Source organism: Thalassophryne amazonica, chromosome 2 (genome assembly GCF_902500255.1).
Source record: "Thalassophryne amazonica chromosome 2, fThaAma1.1, whole genome shotgun sequence".
NCBI classification, from domain to species: domain Eukaryota; kingdom Metazoa; phylum Chordata; class Actinopteri; order Batrachoidiformes; family Batrachoididae; genus Thalassophryne; species Thalassophryne amazonica.
Genome location: NC_047104.1, coordinates 39,383,192 through 39,406,326, shown reverse-complemented (window position 1 = coordinate 39,406,326; position 23,135 = coordinate 39,383,192). Strand labels below are relative to the sequence as shown.

At 41.3% G+C, this 23,135-nt stretch overlaps 1 protein-coding gene across 1 annotated transcript in view; it reads left to right on the top strand.

The window, feature by feature from the left end:
* Positions 1-23,135, top strand: part of LOC117503559 (myocyte-specific enhancer factor 2A-like) — a 120,667-nt gene that overhangs the window by 5,500 nt on the left and 92,032 nt on the right. Inside the window, exon 2 of the mRNA XM_034162821.1 lies at positions 20,424-20,432. The gene's annotated coding sequence lies outside the window, so the exon portion shown is untranslated. The remainder of the gene's footprint in view (positions 1-20,423; positions 20,433-23,135) is intronic.

Below are 23,135 nucleotides of genomic sequence, written 5' to 3'. Positions count from 1 at the left end.
ATTCAGACGGCTTTCGGTGGCTTTTCAGTCGAGTGAGTATCCGAGAAATTGTGTAACAGCTGGGCATGCCACAACATGTCCTGTGAGACTTCCAACACGGAGGTGTTTGTTGTGCGCCATGAGCGGCTCTGTCCCGACGTGCGAATTCCTCCGCACATCTTTCATTACAAAATCTCCTGTAACAGTGGAATGTGCCGCAAAAGTGCTGATGTCCACATTTTCTGTGATTTCTCTGGTAGTCACATGACGTGCCGGATCAACACAGCCTTCACTTTGGAAATGATCTGGTCGTTTCAGCCTGTCGATGGCCGCTCGGAGCGCGGTGCGCCCTCCGCCGGTGTGAGCCATCTTTAATCCAGTTGTAATGGTCCTTAATCTGTGTGACGCCAATAGAATCTTCACCGAAAGCCATTTGAATTTTGCGAATGGTTTCCACCTGGCTGTCTCTCACAGTTTCTGGAAAAATTTGATTCAGCGCTGCTCCAATCGCTCAGCCATTTCCCTGACAATGAAAATCCGACGAGGGGGCTGGACCAGTGCTCACTCAAAGCCTGCCCACAGGCGAATGACGCAACCGACAGGTGTGAAAAAACTCACGCATGCGCACGAAGGTTCAAGCTTGGCTGATGCAACTGCACATGATTCAAATCCATATAGTTTTTGAAAAAAATAAAAAGGTCTGTTACTTTTTGGACAGACCTCGTATTTGTCTGCTATTAAAAAAGGAGAAAGATCTGACCGAACCAATTAGCTATAGACCAATTTCTCTCTTAAATTTTGATCAAAAAATAATATCAAAAGTCCTGGCTACGAAAGTGGGCAGGCACATTTTCCAGAATTATACATCCTAACCAGACGGGATTTATTCCTGGAAGATTTTCATTCAGTAATGTTCGTCTGCTGATAAACACTATGTACGCACACTACAATGAGATGACACAAGCTGCAATTATATCCCTGGATGCTCAAAAAGCGTTCGATCAAATTGAATGGTCATTTATGTTTGGCATTGGTGCTACATTTATTGACTGGGTTAAAATAATTTATTCTAAACCGATTTCTTCAATTCTCACCAACTTGGATAAGTCACAACCTTTTAACTTGCAGCGGGGTGTAAGGCAAGGTGACCCCCTTTCTTCCCTTCTTTTTGATATCATGCTTGAACCGCTTGCAATTCTGATAAGGAGCCACCCTGGTATTCAGGGCATCACCTTCGGCAATGTTGAATGTCTCGTAAATTTGTATGCTGATGATTTACTGATCTGCATCTCAGATCCCGTAGTTTCAGTCCCTAACCTTCTAGATTGTATCAACTCTTTCAGTAAATTTTCAGGATATACAATCAACTGGACTAAAAGTGAATTTTTGCCGCTCGCAGACAGTCTGTGCCCCGCTTTCTTAAGCTCTCTGCCATTTAAACAAGCTACCACTCACATAAAGTATCTTGGTCTAAACATTCCTAGAAATCCCAATCTTCTAGTCAAACTGAATTTTCTGGACATGGTAGAAAACCTAAAAAAACGTAGTCTGCAAGTGGGATCTGCTGCCCCTCTCTATGATTGGTCATATCAATGCAATAAAAATGGTGGTGCTTCCTAGGTTCTTATATCTTTTTCAAAATCTTCCTGTTAGCTTACCACCTTCTTTCTTTAAATTACTTGACTCAGTAATTCTTTCATTTGTTTGGACAAAGAAACCGCCACGCATTTCTAAATTGCATTTAAGAAAAATGCGGCCAACGGTGGTCTTGGTCTCCCCAATTTCAGGCATTACTACTGGGCTGCAAATTTAAGGGCTCTTATGTTTTGGCAGCAAAGCCTCCCCGATGATGACTGGTCAGATATCTATCCCCTTTGGCTGAAAATTGAAGCAACCTCAGTCTCTAACACATCTCTTCCGGCGCTTTTGTTTTCTCAAACTCACCCTCCCTTGCTCAATAAAAATTTTGTTCTGAGAAATTCCCTCAAGATCCTGAACCAAGTTTAAAAGGTATTCAAACTCCCAATCTTTTCCATTTATACTCCGATCTCACGTAATCATGCATTCAAACCCGGTCTAATGGACCCATGTTTTTAGATTGGAAAAGGCGAGGACTTTGTTGTATTGGAGATCTTTACATTGGGAATAAATTTGCCTCATTTCTTGAGCTCCAGACGAAATTCAACCTTCCTCAGACACATTTTTACCGTTACCTTCAGGTCAGGAACTTTGTTCGGGAGTCCCATCCAGAATTTCTGATTAAACCAAAGGGTCATATTCTCTATGATTTACTTTTGCTACGTCCAGACACCAAACGCTTAATCTCCCGTTTCATGAATGTTCTTACCACACCTACAAATACAGGCAATCTCAAAGAAGCCTGGGCCAGGGAGTCAGGATTTCCAGTGAGCGTGGAACTTTGGGAGAAGAGCCTGTCGGGCATACATAAATGCTCTATTAGTTGCAGGTACAGATTGATCCAATTCAAAGTCATTCACAGGCTGCACTTTTCAAAAGTCAAACTTAGTAAGATATATGAATCATGCTCCCCCTTGTGTGCTAGGTGTGGCACGGAGGAGGGTTCACTATTTCATCTTTTCTGGCAATGTCCAGCATTACATAACTTTTGGTCCCATATATTCAATTGGTTTACAGTTCATCTTCAAAGGAACATCCAGCCCGACTGGACTCTAGCACTATTTGTCTGCTCAGACGAAACAGGGCCCCTCCCGCCCCATCATAAGCAGGTTCTTAGCACTGGCATGGTTGCTGCAAAAAAACTTATACTGCTAAACTGAAAATCCTCAACATACAAAGAGTTTTATGTTGCGATGTTAATGCTGTTGTCCATGTGCAACGGTGTAAGTGCAGCGTGATCAGATCGTCTCAGTGCAGTTCTCAATGTTAATGACAGCACGCCTTTTTTGTTTGGAGCCGGAAGTTGAAAATCACATGATGCATTACGTCACACTTAACAACCGGATAAGATGCACTAGTGGACCACAGCCACTCAGTGTGCAATTTCAGAGTTTCACATCAAAGTACACACCCATTTCCTATTGCAAATGTACCTCTCCAGACATTTGCAACCTTTGCTGCCTTCACAAAATAAATTGTGAATGTAGTTACAGGGCTGGCAGCACAGTGGTATTCTAAAGTTCAAATAATAAACCCTCTGGTTTCTTTAGGCTTCAGTTATGATACTCTTGCAACTGACAGCAATTTCTATTTTCGTTTACCATTCAGACAGATGTCTGATCCCCACCACTTGAAAATAGCCACCTCTCTGCTGTAGCTAAGGTGAAACATTGGCGCCCCCCTTGGACTTTTCTATTTACTAGTGTCCATAATACTGATGCAGCTGCATGCTGGATCATGCACAGAGACACGTGCCACATGACCAAATTAATGGAGCCGACATTCCCTCACAGTGCAAGTGATCCTCCTCACTCGTGTCCCTAAGTAACTGCTCCTTTGACATGGAGTCATTTCAGTGGTACCCAAGGATCCTCCAAAGAGACAAAGTACCAAAGACGTCCAGTCATTTTATTTTTAGGTCAGTGGTTAGCATCAAAGTCTCCAACCCATAGAGTGAGACGAGGAGCACCAAGATCCCAGAACATGGAACTTTGTTCTCTGCAAAATTTAATATGATCAGAATAAACCCAGTTACATTCTGAGGTTTGCATTCCCTGTTGACCATGTCAGTAAGTGGTGGAACGTACTTTGTGTGTTCCTCTGGTGGTGTTCTGGGTCCTTACTACTTTCCCTCAAGGCAGAATATTTGTCTTTGTGGGAAACAGAAATAGCAGCTCCTCTGCCACACAGGCTTCTCTTTTAGCCCTATGTTTTGGGAAAAAATAGTCTTCTGTGTGTGTGTAATTTGTTGAGAAGCTATTTCCAGTAGTGGCTGACTTGCTCTTCTGGTCAGTTACATGCCCTGACCTAACACAGACGGCCCCTGTGTGAACCTGTGCCTTTTGTGTCCGCTTTGATTTGCTGCAGTGATGACTGGCTGAACCAATGATACGCTTTATCACATGCAGCACAGAAGACGAGATGTTAACCGACTCCTCTTTCGGTGCAGAGGATCATGTCCAGATTGATGTGAGTCAATCTGATAGGATTACACAGACACATCTTCGGAAATATTCATGTGATTTGTCAGTGGCTTCATCACATCCAGCATTTATTACAGATGATTTATACACAGATGTCTAGAGGGACACTCTGCCACTGATCAAGTACTTATGAGGATGTAAATGTGGACTCTAGCAAACAAGAGTAAGACACAATAAATGGAAACAAAGGAAGCCTGAGTTAAATATGTGCGTCGGATGCACGTGATCAGAATGTGTAATAATTTTATGTTTCAGAAACAGTTATTTGGTCACATTCTTGCTTGCCTCTACTGGTGGTTGGCTCTCACTGCGGTATTGTATCACTTCCTGTTCCGGAGCACGGCGGTGCTTTGCTGTATCTGTTAGCTGTTTAATCTGTGTAGTTAGATTGATAACTAGATAACTAGATAACGATTTGTTTCACAGTGTAATCTTCACGTGCCTTAACTAAAGCACTCCCTCTGCTGAATCACCTCTAAATTATTTACACATTATTCACTTTGTGTGTTTTTAGGGTTAGGGTTAGGGTTAGGGTTACTAACCAGCTACTAGCTCTTAGCCGGTTTAGCATGGTGGCTTCTCCTGTCTTTCCTGCACTTTTCTGCTCTGGTTGTGAAATGTTTAGTTATTCCTCAGCCTCCTTTAGCAGTAATGGTACTTATAATAAGTGTAGCTTATTCGTAGCTTTGGACGTCAGGCTGGGCGAATTGGAGATTCGGCTCCGCACCTTGGAAAATCTTACAGCTAGCCAGGCCCCTGTAGTTGGTGCGGACCAAGGTAGCTTAGCCGCCGTTAGCTGTCCCCCAGCAGATCCCGAGCAGCCGGGAAAGCAGGCCGGCTGGGTGACTGTGAGGAGGAAGCGTAGTCCTAAACAGAAGCCCCCTGTACACCACCAACCCGTTTACATCTCTAACTGTTTTTCCCCACTCAACGACACACCCGCCGAGGAACAAACTCTGGTTATTGGCGACTCTGTTTTGAGAAATGTGAAGTTAGCGACACCAGCAACCATAGTCAATTGTCTTCTGGGGGCCAGAGCAGGCGACATTGAAGGAAATTTGAAACTGCTGGCTAAGGCTAAGCGTAAATTTGGTAAGATTGTAATTCACGTCGGCAGTAATGACACCCGGTTACGCCAATCGGAGGTCACTAAAATTAACATTGAATTGGTGTGTAACTTTGCAAAAACAATGTCGGACTCTGTAGTTTTCTCTGGGCCCCTCCCCAATCGGACCGGGAGTGACATGTTTAGCCGCATGTTCTCCTTGAATTGCTGGCTGTCTGAGTGGTGTCCAAAAAATGAGGTAGGCTTCATAGATAATTGGCAAAGCTTCTGGGGAAAACCTGGTCTTGTTAGGAGAGACGGCATCCATCCCACTTTGGATGGAGCAGCTCTCATTTCTAGAAATCTGGCCAATTTTATTAAACCCTCCAAACCGTGACTATCCAGGGTTGGGACCAGGAAGCAGAGTTGTAGTCTTACACACCTCTCTGCAGCTTCTCTCCCCCTGCCATCCCCCCAATACCCCATCCGCGTAGAGACGGTGCCTGCTCCCAGACCACCAACAACCAGTAAAAATCTATTTAAGCATAAAAATTCAAAAAGAAAAAATAATATAGTACCTTCAACTGCACCACAGACTAAAACAGTTAAATGTGGTTTATTAAACATTAGGTCTCTCTCTTCTAAGTCCCTGTTAGTAAATGATATAATAATTGATCAACATATTGATTTCTTCTGCCTTACAGAAACCTGGTTACAGCAGGATGAATATGTTAGTTTAAATGAGTCAGCACCCCCGAGTCACACTAATTGTCAGAATGCTCGTAGCACGGGCCGAGGGGCAGGATTAGCAGCAATCTTCCACTCCAGCTTATTAATTAATCAAAAACCCAGACAGAGCTTTAATTCATTTGAAAGCTTGACTCTTAGTCTTGTCCATCCAAATTGGAAGTCCCAAAAACCAGTTTTATTTGTTGTTATCTATCGTCCACCTGGTCGTTACTGTGAGTTTCTCTGTGAATTTTCAGACCTTTTGTCTGACTTAGTCCTTAGCTCAGATAAGATAATTATAGTGGGCGATTTTAATATCCACACAGATGCTGAGAATGACAGCCTCAACACTGCATTTAATCTATTATTAGACTCAATTGGCTTTGCTCAAAATGTAAATGAGTCCACCCACCACTTTAACCATACTTTAGATCTTGTTCTGACTTATGGTATGGAAATTGAAGACTTAACAATATTCCCTGAAAACCCCCTTCTGTCTGATCATTTCTTAATAACGTTTGCATTTACTTTAATGGACTACCCAGCAGTGGGGAATAAGTTTCATTACACTAGAAGTCTTTCGGAAAGCGCTGTAACTTGGTTTAAGGATATGATTCCTTCTTTGTTATGTTCTCCAATGCCATATACCAGCACAGTGCAGAGTAGCTACCTAAACTCTGTGAGTGAGATAGATTATCTCGTCAATAGTTTTACATCCTCATTGAGCACAACTTTGGATGCTGTAGCTCCTCTGAAAAAGAGAGCCTTAAATCAGAAGTGCCTGACTCTGTGGTATAACTCACAAACTCGCAGCTTAAAGCAGATAACCCGTAAATTGGAGAGGAAATGGCGTCTCACTAATTTAGAAGATCTTCACTTAGCCTGGAAAAAGAGTCTGTTGCTCTATAAAAAAGCCCTCCGTAAAGCTAGGACATCTTACTACTCATCACTAATTGAAGAAAATAAGAACAACCCCAGGTTTCTTTTCAGCACTGTAGCCAGGCTGACAAAGAGTCAGAGCTCTATTGAGTCGAGTATTCCTTTAACTTTAACTAGTAATGACTTCATGACTTTCTTTGCTAATAAAATTTTAACTATTAGAGAAAAAATTACTCATAACCATCCCAAAGACATATTGTTATCTTTGGCTGCTTTCAGTAATGCTGGTATTTGGTTAGACTCTTTCTCTCCAATTGTTCTGTCTGAGTTATTTTCATTAGTTACTTCCTCCAAACCATCAACATGTCTGTTAGACCCCATTCCTACCAGGCTACTCAAGGAAGCCCTACCATTAATTAATGCTTCGATCTTAAATATGATCAATCTATCTTTATTAGTTAGCTATGTACCTCAGGCTTTTAAGGTGGCAGTAATTAAACCATTACTTAAAAAGCCATCACTTGACCCAGCTATCTTAGCTAATTATAAGCCAATCTCCAGCCTTCCTTTTCTCTCAAAAATTCTTGAAAGGGTAGTTGTAAAACAGCTAACTGATCATCTGCAGAGGAATGGTCTATTTGAAGAGTTTCAGACAGGTTTTAGAATTGATCATAGTACAGAAACAGCATTAGTGAAGGTTACAAATGATCTTCTTATGGCCTCAGACAGTGGACTCATCTCTGTGCTTGTCCTGTTAGACCTCAGTGCTGCTTTTGATACTGTTGACCATAAAATTTTATTACAGAGATTAGAGTATGCCATAGGTATTAAAGGCACTGCGCTGCGGTGGTTTGAATCATATTTATCTAATAGATTACAATTTGTTCACGTAAATGGGGAGTCTTCTTCACAGACTAAGGTTAATTATGGAGTTCCACAAGGTTCTGTGCTAGGACCAATTTTATTCACTTTATACATGTTTCCCTTAGGCAGTATTATTAGAAAGCATTGCTTAAATTTTCATTGTTACGCAGATGATACCCAGCTTTATCTATCCATGAAGCCAGAGGACACACACCAATTAGTTAAACTGCAGGAATGTCTTACAGACATAAAGACATGGATGACCTCTAATTTCCTGCTTTTAAATTCAGATAAAACTGAAGTTATTGTACTTGGCCTCACAAATCTTAGAAACATGGTGTCTAACCAGATCCTTACTCTGGATGACATTGCCCTGACCTCTAGTAATACTGTGAGAAATCTTGGAGTCATTTTTGATCAGGATATGTCCTTCAATGCGCATATTAAGCAAATATGTAGCATTTGTGCAATATCTCTAAAATTAGAAAGGTCTTGTCTCAGAGTGATGCTGAAAAACAAATTCATGCATTTATTTCCTCTAGGCTGGACTATTGTAATTCATTATTATCAGGTTGTCCTAAAAGTTCCCTGAAAAGCCTTCAGTTAATTCAAAATGCTGCAGCTAGAGTACTGACGGGGACTAGAATGAGAGAGCATATTTCACCCATATTGGCCTCTCTTCATTGGCTTCCTGTTAATTCTAGATTAGAATTTAAAATTCTTCTTCTTACATATAAGGTTTTGAATAATCATGTCCCATCTTATCTTATGGACCTCATGTCCCATCTTATCTTAGGGACCTCATAGTACCATATCACCCCAATAGAGCGCTTCGCTCTCAGACTGCAGGCTTACTTGTAGTTCCTAGGGTTTTTAAGAGTAGAATGGCAGAGCCTTCAGCTTTCAGGCTCCTCTCCTGTGGAACCAGCTCCCAATTCGGATCAGGGAGACAGACACCCTCTCTACTTTTAAGATTAGGCTTAAAACTTTCCTTTTTGCTAAAGCTTATAGTTAGGGCTGGATCAGGTGACCCTGAACCATCCCTTAGTTATGCTGCTATAGACTTAGACTGCTGGGGGGTTCCCATGATGCACTGAGTGTTTCTTTCTCTTTTTGCTCTGTATGCACCACTCTGCATTTAATCATTAGTGATTGATCTCTGCTGTCTTCCACAGCATGTCTTTTTCCTGATTCTCTCCCCTCAGCCCCAACCAGTCCCAGCAGAAGACTGCCCCTCCCTGAGCCTGGTTCTGCTGGAGGTTTCTTCCTGTTAAAAGGGAGTTTTTCCTTCCCACTGTCGCCAAGTGCTTGCTCACAGGGGGTCGTTTTGACCGTTGGGGTTTTTCTGTAATTATTGTATGGCTTTTGCCTTACAATATAAAGCGCCTTGGGGCAACTGTTTGTTGTGATTTGGCGCTATATAAATAAAACTGATTTGATTTGATTTGATTCTGATCATGTGTAACTGACACACATCTTTAACTCATGTAAATCCAACACTTCCCTCCAAATGTACTGATACACAACATCAGTATGGACCAATAACATCTTAAGCTACGTTCACATTAGCTACATGTGACTTGCCATTCATTTTTCAATCAGAGTGGGCATCTTCCAGCGGCAAGAAACAACGGTCACTCTGCCACCAGCTGGGTGGGGCCAAAAGAGAGCTGAAGTCAGTATTTGCGTAAAATAGACTTGAAGTCAGTATTTGCATAAAGTAGACTTCAGGTCTACTTTATGCAAATACCAAGTGACATGAATATGATGCCACAAGCTTGGTGCACCTGTCTTTGGGCAGTTTTGCCCATTTCTCTTTGCAGCACCTTTCAAGCTCCATCAGGTTGGATGGGGAGTGTCGGTGCGCAGCCATTTTCAGATCTCTCCAGAGATGTTCAATCAGATTCAGGTCTGGGATCTGGCTGGGCCACTCAAGGATATTCACAGAGTTGTCCTGAATCCACTCCTTTGATATCTTGGCTGAGGGTCATTGTCCTGCTGAAAGATGAACTGTCACCCCAGTCTGAGGTCAAGAGTGCTCTGGAGCATGTTTTAATCTAGGATGTCTCTGTACATTGCTGCTAGGGCTGCAGCTATCAGTTATTTTAGTAATCAAGTATTCTATCGATTATTCTGGCGATTAATCGAGTAATCACATAAAAAGTACTTTTGCGTTTTTAAACATCAGTAGTCCAGGGCTCTCCCTAAGCAATGGCACAATGTTGCTGCGCCATCACGCAGATTGTCAAATTTAGTGTATCCCTGTCTGTTTTCCTGGGTAATTATTTATTTTATCACATCTTTACAAGTTTCCCAGTGTCAAGAGCTGAGCATTCCCCTGACACTGGACTGTAAAGCCCCTTTCACACCGGACCTGCTTCGAGTTGCTTCCTGTGGCATCATGACGACGCAGAAATATCTGTGTCAGGTGTGCGCAGCAGGGGGCAGAGAGGAGGTGAGAACGCGGCCTGCAGGTTCTCTGCACAGAGAAATCAGAGTGCACAGTTTGGCTGCAGGCAGACTGTGCACTCTGATTTCTCTTCTAATTTCTCTTCTAGTTTATATTTGTTCTTGTGCAGGGCTGCAGGTCTGCGCTCTGAGTTCTGTTATAGTTTATCTTTCCTCCTGTGACCGCGAGATGCGCGTGCAGGTGAATGAACCGTCCGTGAGTAAATGTGGAGATGTCTGGAGTTATACTTGATGTGGACATGTTCTGTCTCTGGCAATCAGTCTGTGAGCAGGACTTATGTCCTTTTTTGTGTGTTGACACGATGATTAGAGTTTGAGGGGAGAGTGAGAAACTGCCTGCAGCCAGACCGTTTTTTTCCTTTCTTTTAATTGTTCACATGTGTGCGCGTGAACAAACCATCTGTGAGTGGACTGGAGCTGTCCGGACATTTTACTGGATGTGGACATGTCCTGTCTCTGGCAATTGGTCTGTGAGCAGGACTTATGTCCTTTATTTAACACGATGAGAGAGTTTGAGGGGAGAGCGAGGAGCGCAGCCAGCCTCATTTTGTCTTTCTTTTAATTGTTCACATGTGCATGTGTGAACGAATCGTTTCTGAGTGGACTGGAGATGTCCGGACTTTTTACTGGATGTGAACATGTCCTGTCTCTGGCAATCAGTCTGTGAGCTGGACTTATGGAATTTATTTTATTTGAACACTTTTGTGAGAGAAGAGCGAGGAGCTTTTTTTTTCTGTTCGCTTTTTTAAGCGTGTAGTTTTCACTGCATTGTATACACAGTATAAAAACAATCCTGCATGATTTATACTGCGGGAACAATGGAACACAGCAGGAATCATAAATTGGCCTTGGGTAATGTTGTATTGTGAGGGTATTGCTTCCAGTCACGTTCAGTACCATCCTGTTGCTCGGACTTGCGCTGAAACCACTTAATTCTGCGTCGAGCAGAGGACGCAAAGAAAAATTAAACATGTTTAATTTTTGGTGTCCGATTTGCTTCATCTTTTGCGTCCCTTGCGCTGTTGTGGCGCCGAGCCGCATCGTCTCTGCACTGGGTTGCTTCCACGCGGTGTCGTCATGATGACACATGACGCAACTGGGAGCAGCCCCGGGGTGAAAGGGGCTTAAGCACAGGCGGCCGGTGTAATCCTCAGTCAGTCAGGCTGCACGCGAACGTGAGCACAGCGGTGCGATGATTTACCCAAACTGACTCAGACTGACCCAAAATGACTCCAACAATTTACCCAAACTGACTACAGATATGACTAAATGAAGTACTTTTATTTATTTTCGGAAATGTGCTTTGTTCTCAAAACATTACATGAAGCACTCCCCCCCCCCCCCCATTTTTTGTAATCGAATTATTCGAGTTACTCGAATAACACTGTAACACCATTTTTGTTAATGGCTTCTAAGTGTTATATTTCAACTGCTTATGTCTAAAGTCTATGGAAAATGACTACATTCAGCACAAACTTTGATTTTTTTTTTTTTTTTTTTTTTTTACGTTCTAGAAAGTTCTAAAAGTTTCTTGAAATTTCTAGATAATTCTGGAAATTTCTAGAAAATTCTGGACAGTTCTAGCAGTTCAAGAATATTCTAGAAGACTACTCAGTAGTAGTGAAGGCGAATCGAGAATATTCTTGAAAACAGACAAATTTCAAAATATCATTGTCCTGATCACAGAAGCAAAGTTTCTGTGGAATAACAGCTATTTTCTATTTATTTAAGGCATAACAGGTTAAGAAAACACACTGTGTACCCAGGAACAAAACAAAAATAAAAATTTGTTACATAGTGTAATCATTTCAGCCCTAATTGCTGCATTCATCTTTCCCTCAATCCTGACTTGTCTCTCAGTTCCTGCCACTGATAAACCTTCCCGCAGCGTGATGCTGCCACTACCTTGCTTCACTGTAGGGATGGTGCCTGGTTTCTTCCAAACATGACACCTGGCATTCACGCCAAAGAGTTCAGTCTTTGTCTCATCAGACCTGAGAATTTTGTTTCTCATGGTCTGAGAGTCCATCAGGTGTCTTTTGACAAATTCCAGGCAGGCTGCCATGTGCCTTTTACTTAGGAGTGGCTTCTGTCTGGCCACTCTACCATATTGGCCTGATTGGCTACAGAAATGGTTGTCCTTCTGGAAGGTTTTCCATAGAGGAATGCTGGAGCTCTGACAGAGTGACCATCGGGTTCTTGGTCACCTCCCAGACTAAGGTCCTTCTCCCCCAATCACTCAGTTTAGACAGCCAGCTGCAGGAAGAGTTCTGCTGGATTCGAACGTCTTCCATTTATGGATGATGGAGGCCACTGTGTTCACTGGGACCTTCAAAGCAGCAGAAATGTTTCTGTACCATTCCCCAGATTTGTGCCTTGAGACAATCCAGTCTTGGAGGTCTGCAAACAATTCCTTTGACTTCATGCTTGGTTTGAGCTCTGACATGTCCTGTCTGTGGAACCTTATATATGTGGAACCTTATATGTAGACAGGTGTGTACCTTTCCAAATTATGTCCAATCAACTGAATTTACCCCAAGTGGACTCCAATTAAGCTGTTAGAAACATCTCAAGAATGCTCAGTGGAAACAGGATGCACCTGAACTCAATTTTGATATTATATCAATTTATAAACAGAAAAGGGAATTACATTTTGGTGTGTCACTCCGCTGACTTTGTGTACTTCCAAAAAAAGAAAGTTTGTGCACTTCTTCACTCCAGCAAAAAAATCACGTTAGAAATTTGTTCAGCTTTGGTGCGTCACTGCTGCTGTGACATCAACAATCCAACACGGACTTTAAATTGGAGTCCAAAAATAATTCTGATGATGTCATTCGCGAGGCTGTTCACCAACTTCGTGTACTTCCAAAAAAAAAAAAGACTGTGTAATTCTTCGTAGGGAGAGAGTGCTCTTAAAACCTTATCATTCTGTGTTTGAGAAGCAACAAAAATAGTGTTATTCACTACAGGAGCTTTGCCTTTCCTAGTCCCAGGGGCTTTGGAACAAATCACACATTTGTCTTTGTCTAGAGAACAAGATTTCTTCTCTGGTTCATCACTCATAATCTCATTATGTTAGGGTACACGATTGATAATGGGCTACACAAAATACAGGTTCTTCTTACTATGACTGAAAGACAGAAATGGGAAAATCTCACTTCATCACTCTTATTAGCTCCAAATATATAATAAAGAATGTGAGGCTGGAGCCTAACAGTTTCCTTACACCATATACATTGAAAAAGTGTTTTCATGGTCATTTTAAATACGTATGTTCAGGTCTGTACTTTGTTAAATCGAAATTCTTGACATATTTCCTGAAGTTAGGGTCAGTGTGACACCTTTATGATGCGTACCGCTCAAAAATGACAGTGGCATGCATATTTTTCTGCTCCTTGCCTTGGAGGAGCAAAAAGTGAAAACCCACGCACTCAAATCCAAGCAAAAAGAGCTTGAAACAATTCAAATATTTTCACAACCATATCCAGAAAAATATGGTTGTGATTTGTTGGACAGCGGGAAGGGCAGTGGCGGTTTTTGATATGGGCCATGCGGGCCGTTCCCCTGGGCGGCATTTATGGAAGTGCGGCACAGATGGGATGAGCACTAAAAAAAAAAAAAAAATCATGTCCACCGCAAAATGGTTTTCTTGTCACTGTGTGTAGAATTGGCAAATTGGCGCCCACTGTAGGCGCCCCTGCTGGCTGAAGCGGTGAGATGGTGAAAGAAAGAGAACGGAGGATTCAGCTTTATCCCGAGCTGGGCACAGCCGAATTCTCTCTGTGTGCGGCAGGAAACCAGGGACAGGCGCTGTCCTCCCATCTGCTCCACTTTGGCTCTGTGCACTTAGGACGCAGCACAGAACCAGAACTCTGAGCCACATTTCTCTGTTGATCATGCAGCAAACGAGGCAGGCAGCCAGTTTATAAAATGAAAGGCGTTTGAAAGCAGGCAGATGGGTATGTAAACTTTTCCCCCACAAGTGGGGGAAAAGTTTACATAAAGGACAGTCTGCCTATTTGTAAAGACGGCTGTGTTCACATTACAAGGTGAAGTGACTGAATCTGACCCTTTTTTGTGCCTGCAAGAGTGTGTTTAATAATAATAATTTTCCAGCAGCTGGCAACTCTTTTTGTTGTTATGTACACCGACAAAGTAATAATAAGAAGAACAATGATAATGAAATTTAAAATTAGGCTTATCAGCATAATTAATTGATTTATTTAATGGAGAAAAAGAATCACATTTGATTTCATTGGCATGGGAACGCTAGTAACATTTCAGGTTAGATTTTTGTTTGTTCCACAGATGAAGAGCTTATAGTTAGGGCTGGATCAGGTGACCCTGAACCATCCCTTAGTTATGCTGCTATAGACTTAGACTGCTGGGGGGTTCCCATGATGCACTGAGTGTTTCTTTCTCTTTTTGCTCTGTATGCACCACTCTGCATTTAATCATTAGTGACTGATCTCTGCTCCCCTCCACAGCATGTCTTTTCCTGGTTCTCTCCCTCAGCCCCAACCAGTCCCAGCAGAAGACTGCCCCTCCCTGAGCCTGGTTCTGCTGGAGGTTTCTTCCTGTTAAAAGGGAGTTTTTCCTTCCCACTGTTGCCAAGTGCTTGCTCACAGGGGGTTGTTTTGACCGTTGGGGTTTTTCCGTAATTATTGTATGGCTTTGCCTTACAATATAAAGCGCCTTGGGGCAACTGTTTGTTGTGATTTGGCGCTATATAAATAAAATTGATTTGATTTGATTTGAAGATCAAAAATTTGGAGGGGAAAAAAAAGGCAAAACACTACATGATCAAATTTCTGTCAAACCTAAAACTTCAGCAGATTAATTAATGCTAAGTATTTACACATTTAGTCTAATATGTACAAACATCAAGCTAAATATTTAGCTAAATGTTGAGACAAATATGTACCTTAATAAAAGAGCTAATTGTTCCTCCCTGAAAGACAAAAAAGATAAAGTGTCTAATGTAAGACATGTTTATTCAAATTTGCAATTCATGGATGTTTTGTTTTGGAGTTATATTGTAGCCTTCAGGCTTTTGATGTCAGTTTGAATTGCAATTTCAGGGACACTTCTAAAATATTAATAATATAATAATAATAAATATAATAAATTGCTGTTTGTGCAAAAATTTAGTCTTTTTTTGGGGGGGGGGGGGGGGCTTGGACAGAGTGTCGCTCGGGGAGTAATTCAGTGTAGAACCGCCACTGGGGGAGGGCTTAAGTCAAATATACAGACCTCTTTCTAAGGTTTACTGCAGCGCTATAAGTGCACACCATCTAAAGAAGAACTTAGTGTCTTTATGGTTCATAAACTGAATGTTAAGTTTTTCATTCATTCATATTTATTTATTTGTCTATTTTTCAACACCCGTTGTTGTCTGTTATGACAGGTGGTGAAGTGTCTCAAACTTCTGTTTGTTTTAAAAAGGAAAATGCAACCTATCACTTTACTGTTTGCACAAATAAATGGAAATTTTGAATGATGTTCAAATATCTGCATCTCCGAGATGCATTTATGCAGATTGTCAACTGACTTTCCTCACATCAAAGAAAACTCTTCAGACCTGGGCTGGTTAGGATGGTTGACATGTTACTGTAAATGATCAATCAACCATCAATCAACTTTTTTCTTATATAGCACCAAATCACAACAAACAGTTGCCCCAAGGCGCTCCATATTGTAAGGCAAGGCCATACAATAATTATGAAAAACCCCAACGGTCAAAACGACCCCCTATGAGCAAGCACTTGGCAACAGTGGGAAGGAAAAACTCCCTTTTAACAGGAAGAAACCTCCAGCAGAACCAGGCTCAGGGAGGGGCAGTCTTCTGCTGAGACTGGTTGGGGCTGAGGGAAAAAAACAGGAAAAAGACATGCCGTGAAGGGGGGCAGAGATCGATCACTAATGATTAAATGCAGAGTGATGCATACGGAGCAAAAAGAGAAAGAAACAGTGCATCATGGGAACACCCCCACAATCTACGTCTAAAGCAGCATAACCAAGGGATGGTCCAGGGTCACCCGATCCAGCCCTAACTATAAGCCTTAGCGAAAAGGAAAGTTTTAAGCCTAATCTTAAAAGTAGAGAGGGTATCTGTCTCCCTGATCTGAATTGGGAGCTGGTTCCACAGGAGAGGAGCCTGAAAGCTGAAGGCTCTGCCTCCCATTCTACTCTTACAAACCCTAGGAACTACAAGTAAGCCCGCAGTCTGAGAGCGAAGCGCTCTAATGGGGTAATATGGTACTACGAGGTCCCTAAGATAAGATGGGACCTGATTATTCAAAACCTTATAAGTAAGAAGAAGAATTTTAAATTCTATTCTAGAATTAACAGGAAGCCAATGAAGAGAGGCCAACACGGGTGAGATATGCTCTCTCCTGCTAGTCCCCGTCAGTACTCTAGCTGCAGCATTCTGAACCAACTGAAGGCTTTTTAGGGAACTTTTAGGACAACCTGATAATAATGAATTACAATAGTCCAGCCTAGAGGAAATAAATGCATGAATTAGTTTTTCAGCATCACTCTGAGACAAGACCTTTCTGATTTTAGAGATATTGCGTAAATGCAAAAAGGCAGTCCTACATATTTGTTTAATATGCGCTTTGAATGACATATCCTGATCAAAAATGACTCCAAGATTTCTCACAGTATTACTAGAGGATCAGGGAAATGCCATCCAGAGTAACGATCTGGTTAGACACCATGCTTCTAAGATTTGTGGGGCCAAGTACAATAACTTCAGTTTTATCTGAGTTTAAAAGCAGGAAATTAGAGGTCATCCATGTCTTTATGTCTGTAAGACAATCCAGCAGTTTAGCTAATTGGTGTGTATCCTCTGGCTTCATGGATAGATAAAGCTGGGTATCATCTGCGTAACAATGAAAATTTAAGCAATACCGTCTAATAATACTGCCTAAGGGAAGCATGTATAAAGTGAATAAAATTGGTCCTAGCACAGAACCTTGTGGAACTCCATAATTAACTTTAGTCTGTGAAGAAGATTCCCCATTTACATGAACAAACTGTAATCTATTAGACAAATATGATTCAAACCACTGCAGCGCAGTGCCTTTAATACCTATGACATGCTCTAATCTCTGTAATAAAATTTTATGGTCAACAGTATCAAAAGCAGCACTGAGGTCCAACAGAACAAGCACAGAGATAAGTCCACTGTCCGAAGCCATAAGAAGATCATTTGTAACCTTCACTAATGCTGTTTCTGTACTATGATGAATTCTAAAACCTGACTGAAACTCTTCAAATAGACCATTCCTCTGCAGGTGATCAGTTAGCTGTTTTACAACTACCCTCTCAAGAATCTTTGAGAGAAAAGGAAGGTTGGAAATTGGCCTATAATTAGCTAAGATAGCTGGGTCAAGTGATGGCTTTTTAAGTAATGGTTTAATTACTGCCACCTTAAAGGCCTGTGGTACATAACCAACTAACAAAGATAGATTGATCATATTTAAGATTGAAGCATTAAATAATGGTAGGACTTCCTTGAGCAGCCTGGCAGGAATGGGGTCCAATAAACATGCCGATGGTTTGGACGAAGCAACCAATGAAAATAACTCCGACAGAACAACCGGAGAGAAAGAGTCTAACCAAATACCGGCATCACTGAAAGCAGCCAAAGATAACGATACATCTTTGGGATGGTTATGAGTAATTTTTTCTCTAATAGTCAAAATTTTGTTAGCAAAGAAAGTCATGAAGTCATTACTAGTTAAAGTTAATGGAATACTCAGCTCAATAGAGCTCTGACTCTTTGTCAGCCTAGCTACAGTGCTGAAAAGAAACCTGAGGTTATTCTTATTTTCTTCAATTAGTGATGAGTAGAAAGATGTCCTAGCTTTACGGAGGGCTTTTTTATAGAGCAACAAACTCTTTTTCCAGGCTAAGTGAAGATCTTCTAAATTAGTGAGACGCCATTTCCTCTCCAACTTACGGGTTATCTGCTTTAAGCTACGAGTTTGTGAGTTATACCACGGAGTCAGACACTTCTGATTTAAAGCTCTCTTTTTCAGAGGAGCTACAGCATCCAAAGTTGTCTTCAAAGAGGATGTAAAACTATTGACGAGATACTCTAACTCCCTTACAGAGTTTAGGTAACTACTCTGCTCTGTGTTGGTATATGACATTAGAGAACATAACGAAGGAATCATATCCTTAAACCTAGTTACAGCGCTTTCTGAAAGACTTCTAGTGTAATGAAACTTATTGCCCACTGCAGGGTAGTCCATCAGGGTAAATGTAAATGTTATTAAAAAATGATCAGACAGAAGGGAGTTTTCAGGGAATACTGTTAAGTCTTCTATTTCCATACCATAAGTCAGAACAAGATCTAAGATATGATTAAAGTGGTGGGTGGACTCATTTACTTTTTGAGCAAAGCCGATAGAGTCTAATAATAGATTAAATGCAGTGTTGAGGCTGTCATTCTCAGCATCTGTGTGGATATTAAAATCGCCCACTATAATTATCTTATCTGAGCTAAGCACTAAGTCAGACAAAAGGTCAGAAAATTCACAGAGAAACTCACAGTAACGACCAGGTGGACGATAGTTAATAACAAATAAAACTGGTTTTTGGGACTTCCAATTTGGATGGACAAGACTAAGAGACAAGCTTTCAAATGAATTAAAGCTCTGTCTAGGTTTTTGATTAATTAATAAGCTGGAATGGAAGATTGCTGCTAATCCTCCGCCACGGCCCGTGCTACGAGCATTCGGACAGTTAGTGTGACTCGGGGGTGTTGACTCATTTAAACTAACATATTCATCCTGCTGTAACCAGGTTTCTGTTAGGCAGAATAAATCAATACGTTGATCAATTATTATATCATTTACCAACAGGGACTTAGAAGAGAGAGACCTAATGTTTACTAGACCACATTTAACTGTTTTAGTCTGTGGTGCAATTGAAGGTGCTATATTATTTTTTCTTTTTGAATTTTTATGCTTAAATAGATTTTTGCTGGTTATTGGTGGTCTGGGAGCAGGCACCGTCTCTACGGGGATGGGGCAACGAGGGGATGGCAGGGGGAGAGAAGCTGCAGAGAGGAGTATAAGACCACAGCTCTGCCTCCTGGTCCCAACGCTGGACAGTCACAGTTTGGAGGATCCAAGAAAATTGGCCAGATTTCTAGAAATGAGAGCTGCTCCATCTAAAGTGGGATGGATGCCGTCTCTCCTAACAAAACCAGGTTTTCCCCAGAAGCTTTGCCAATTATCAATGAAGCCCACCTCATTTTTTGGACACCACTCAGACAGCCAGCAATTCAAGGAGAACATGCGGTCTGATTGGGGAGGGGCCCAGAGAAAACAACAGAGTCCGACATTGTTTTTGCAAAGTTACACACCGATTTAATGTTAATTTTAGTGACCTCCGATTGGCGTAACCGAGTGTCATTACTGCCGACGTGAATTACAATCTTACCAAATTTACGCTTAGCCTTAGCCAGCAATTTCAAATGTCCTTCGATGTCGCCTGCTCTGGCCCCCGGAAGACAATTGACAATGGTTGCTGGTGTCGCTAACTTCACATTTCTCAAAACAGAGTCGCCAATAACCAGAGTTTGATCCTCGGTGAGTGTATCGTCGAGTGGGGAAAAACGGTTAGAGATGTGAACGGGTTGACGGTGTACACGGGGCTTCTGTTTAGGGCTACGCTTCCTCCTCACAGTCACCCAGTCAGCCTGCTTTCCCGACTGCCCGGGATCTGCCAGGGGGGAACTAGCGGCGGCTAAGCTACCTTGGTCCGCACCGACTACAGGGGCCTGGCTAGCTGTAGAATTTTCCACGGTGCGGAGCCGAGTCTCCAATTCGCCCAGCCTGGCCTCCAAAGCTACGAATAAGCTGCACTTATTACAAGTACCGTTACTGCTAAAGGAGGCCGAGGAATAACTAAACATTTCACACCCAGAGCAGAAAAGTACGGGAGAGACAGGAGAAGCCGCCATGCTAAATCGGCTAAGAGCTAGTAGCTACGCAACCTAGCGGATTCCTAAAAACACACAAAGTGAATAATGTGTAAATAATTTAAAGGTGATTCAGCAGAAGGAGTGCCCCAATCAAGGCACCAAACAGGCCATGAAGCAGCACAGGCAACGCACGACAACAGCGAACGCACGACAACGGTGCTAAAATAAAATAAAAATCAACTAAACACGCTGTGGAGCAGCACAGATAACGCACGACAACAGTGCTAAAAGAGAAAAAAAAAATAAATAAATAAAATAAAATAAAATAAAATAAAAAAAATAAAAACGAAAGCGTTAGCAAGCTAGTTAGCTTGCCAACGCTGATGAAAGTTAGCTGATAAAAGTGAATACATGATGAGCATTACAGTGAGGGAACAAGTCAGAGCTCCACCTTCCTCAAGGAGCAGGTCCACCATACACCCTGCATGTTTAGAAGCTTCAATCAGAACTAAAAAAAAAACCCTCACAATTTATCACAACTTCAAAGTATTTCTGAAGTTTCCAGGCAGTAAACCAATTTTCAATCAGTCCTCCTCTGTGTGTCACTGGCAAGAAACCCTCACTCACAATCAGTAGATATGATGCAAATCAGCTGCTGGCATAAGTAGATGTAAAGCAAAGCAGAAGGAAGCAAAGATCTGAGCAGAGCTGCAGGGAAGGTAAAATTGCATATATTGAATAAGATCTGTAATTTGTCCTTTGTACTTATGCAAATAGTGGTGAAACCAAAACTCTTTGATCTTCTGGCAAATATGAGTGTTATCAGAGCGGCTCCCAATAGTAATAATAGTAGTGCTATGTGGCAAAAAAGATTAATCCAGGTTTTGAGTATATTTCTTATTGTTACATGGGAAACAAGGTACCAGTAGATTCAGTAGATTCTCACAAATCCAACAAGACCAAGCATTCATGATATGCACACTCTTAAGGCTATGAAATTGGGCTATTAGTAAAAAAAAAAGTAGAAAAGGGGGTGTTCACAATAATAGTAGTGTGGCATTCAGTCAGTGAGTTCGTCAATTTTGTGGAACAAACAGGTGTGAATCAGGTGTCCCCTATGTAAGGATGAAGCCAGCACCTGTTGAACATGCGTTTCTCTTTGAAAGCCTGAGGAAAATGGGACGTTCAAGACATTGTTCCGAAGAACAGCGTAGTTTGATTAAAAAGTTGATTGGAGAGGGGAAAACTTATACGCAGGTGCAAAACATTAAGGCTGTTCATCTACAATGATCTCCAATGCTTTAAAATGGACCAAAAAAACAGAGACGCATGGAAGAAAATGGAAAACAACCATCAAAATGGATAGAAGAATAACCAGAATGGCAAAGGCTCACCCATTGATCAGCTCCAGGATGACCAAAGACAGTCTGGAGTTACCTGTAAGTGCTGTGACAGAAGACGCCTATGTGAAGCTAATTTATTTGCAAGAATCCCCCGCAAAGTCCCTCTGTTAAATAAAAGACATGTGCAAAAGAGGTTACAATTTGCCAAAGAACACATCAACTGGCCTAAAGAGAAATGGAGGAATATTTTGTGGACTGATGAGAGTAAAATTGTTCTTTTTGGGTCCAAGGGCCGCAGACAGTTTGTGAGATGACCCCCAAACTCTGAATTCAAGCCACAGTTCACAGTGAAGACAGTGAAGCATGGTGGTGCAAGCATCACGATATGGGCATGCTTCTCCTACTGTGGTGTTGGGCCTATATATCGCATACCAGGTATCATGGATCAGTTTTGATATGTCAAAATACTTGAAGAGGTCATGTTGCCTTATGCTGAAGAGGACATGCCCTTGAAATGGGTGTTTCAACAAGACAATGACCCCAAGCACACTAGTAAACGAGCAAAATCTTGGTTCCAAACCAACAACATTAATGCCTCGCAGATGTGAAGAAATCATGAAAAACTGTGGTTATACAACTAAATACTAGTTTAGTTCACACGATTGCTAAAAAAAGCAGTTTGAACATAATAGTTTTGAGTTTGTAGCATCAACAGCAGATGCTACTATTATTGTGAACACCCCCTTTTCTTTTCTTTTTTTACTAATAGCACAATTTCATAGCCTTAAGAGTGTGCATATCATGAATGCTTGGCCTTGTTGGATTTGTGAGAATCTACAGAATCTACTGGTACCTTGTTTCCCATGTAACAAGAAGAAATATACTCAAAACCTGGATTAATCTTTTTAGTCACATAGCACTATTATTCTGAACACTACTGTATATGAACCCTGCAGGATCTATTCTGGGCTCTCATTCCAAAAACAACATATCCAAAAGCAGGGTTGCTAAGAATAAATAAAAATTGACCTTTTTTTCTAAAAAAAAAAAGCATGATTTTTTTTATTATTTTTACCAACTTTTATTGATTTAAATGGACTTTTTCGATTCTTATTTATGTCACTCTTCTAAATGAGACTATACAAATGATATCATTAGCTATAATCTTTATTGACATGTTAAAACATAAAGGTGCACATACAGCATGTACAAGTACCATGAATTAATGGTACTGATTTCATATTGTGGTGATGTTTTAAGTACTGATTTCTAAAAACTAAATAATTTTAGATTTTTTTAAAACGGGGATTTAAAACATGATTTAAATCAGCTTATTAAAATCATACCAGCCCTGTCCAAAGGTCACCTTCATGAATTACCCAACCAACCTCATTTGGCTCCTTTCAACACAAAAGACGAGGCTTAGATTTAGAGCAATTTCCAAAGGACAGAGTTCATCACCCCAATGGCCCATATTGGAAATGGTTGTAAATAAAATAAAAATTTTTGTGGGGGGGGGGGGTAAAAGGTTCTGTACTTTGGAAGATTTGTGTGAAAAATTTTAGATGTCACAAGAAGGGCACAGCATTTGAGCTTTTCTTTGGTGTGTGATGATGATGCATGCATAGAGCTGAATACTTTGAATATGTTCACATTTGCTTAAGAACTGACTTTAAAAGTTAGACTTAGATACTCTTTATTGTCATTCAGTGTTCAACAAATGTGCATAGAACAAAATTTTGTTGCAGAGGACTCAGGGCAGG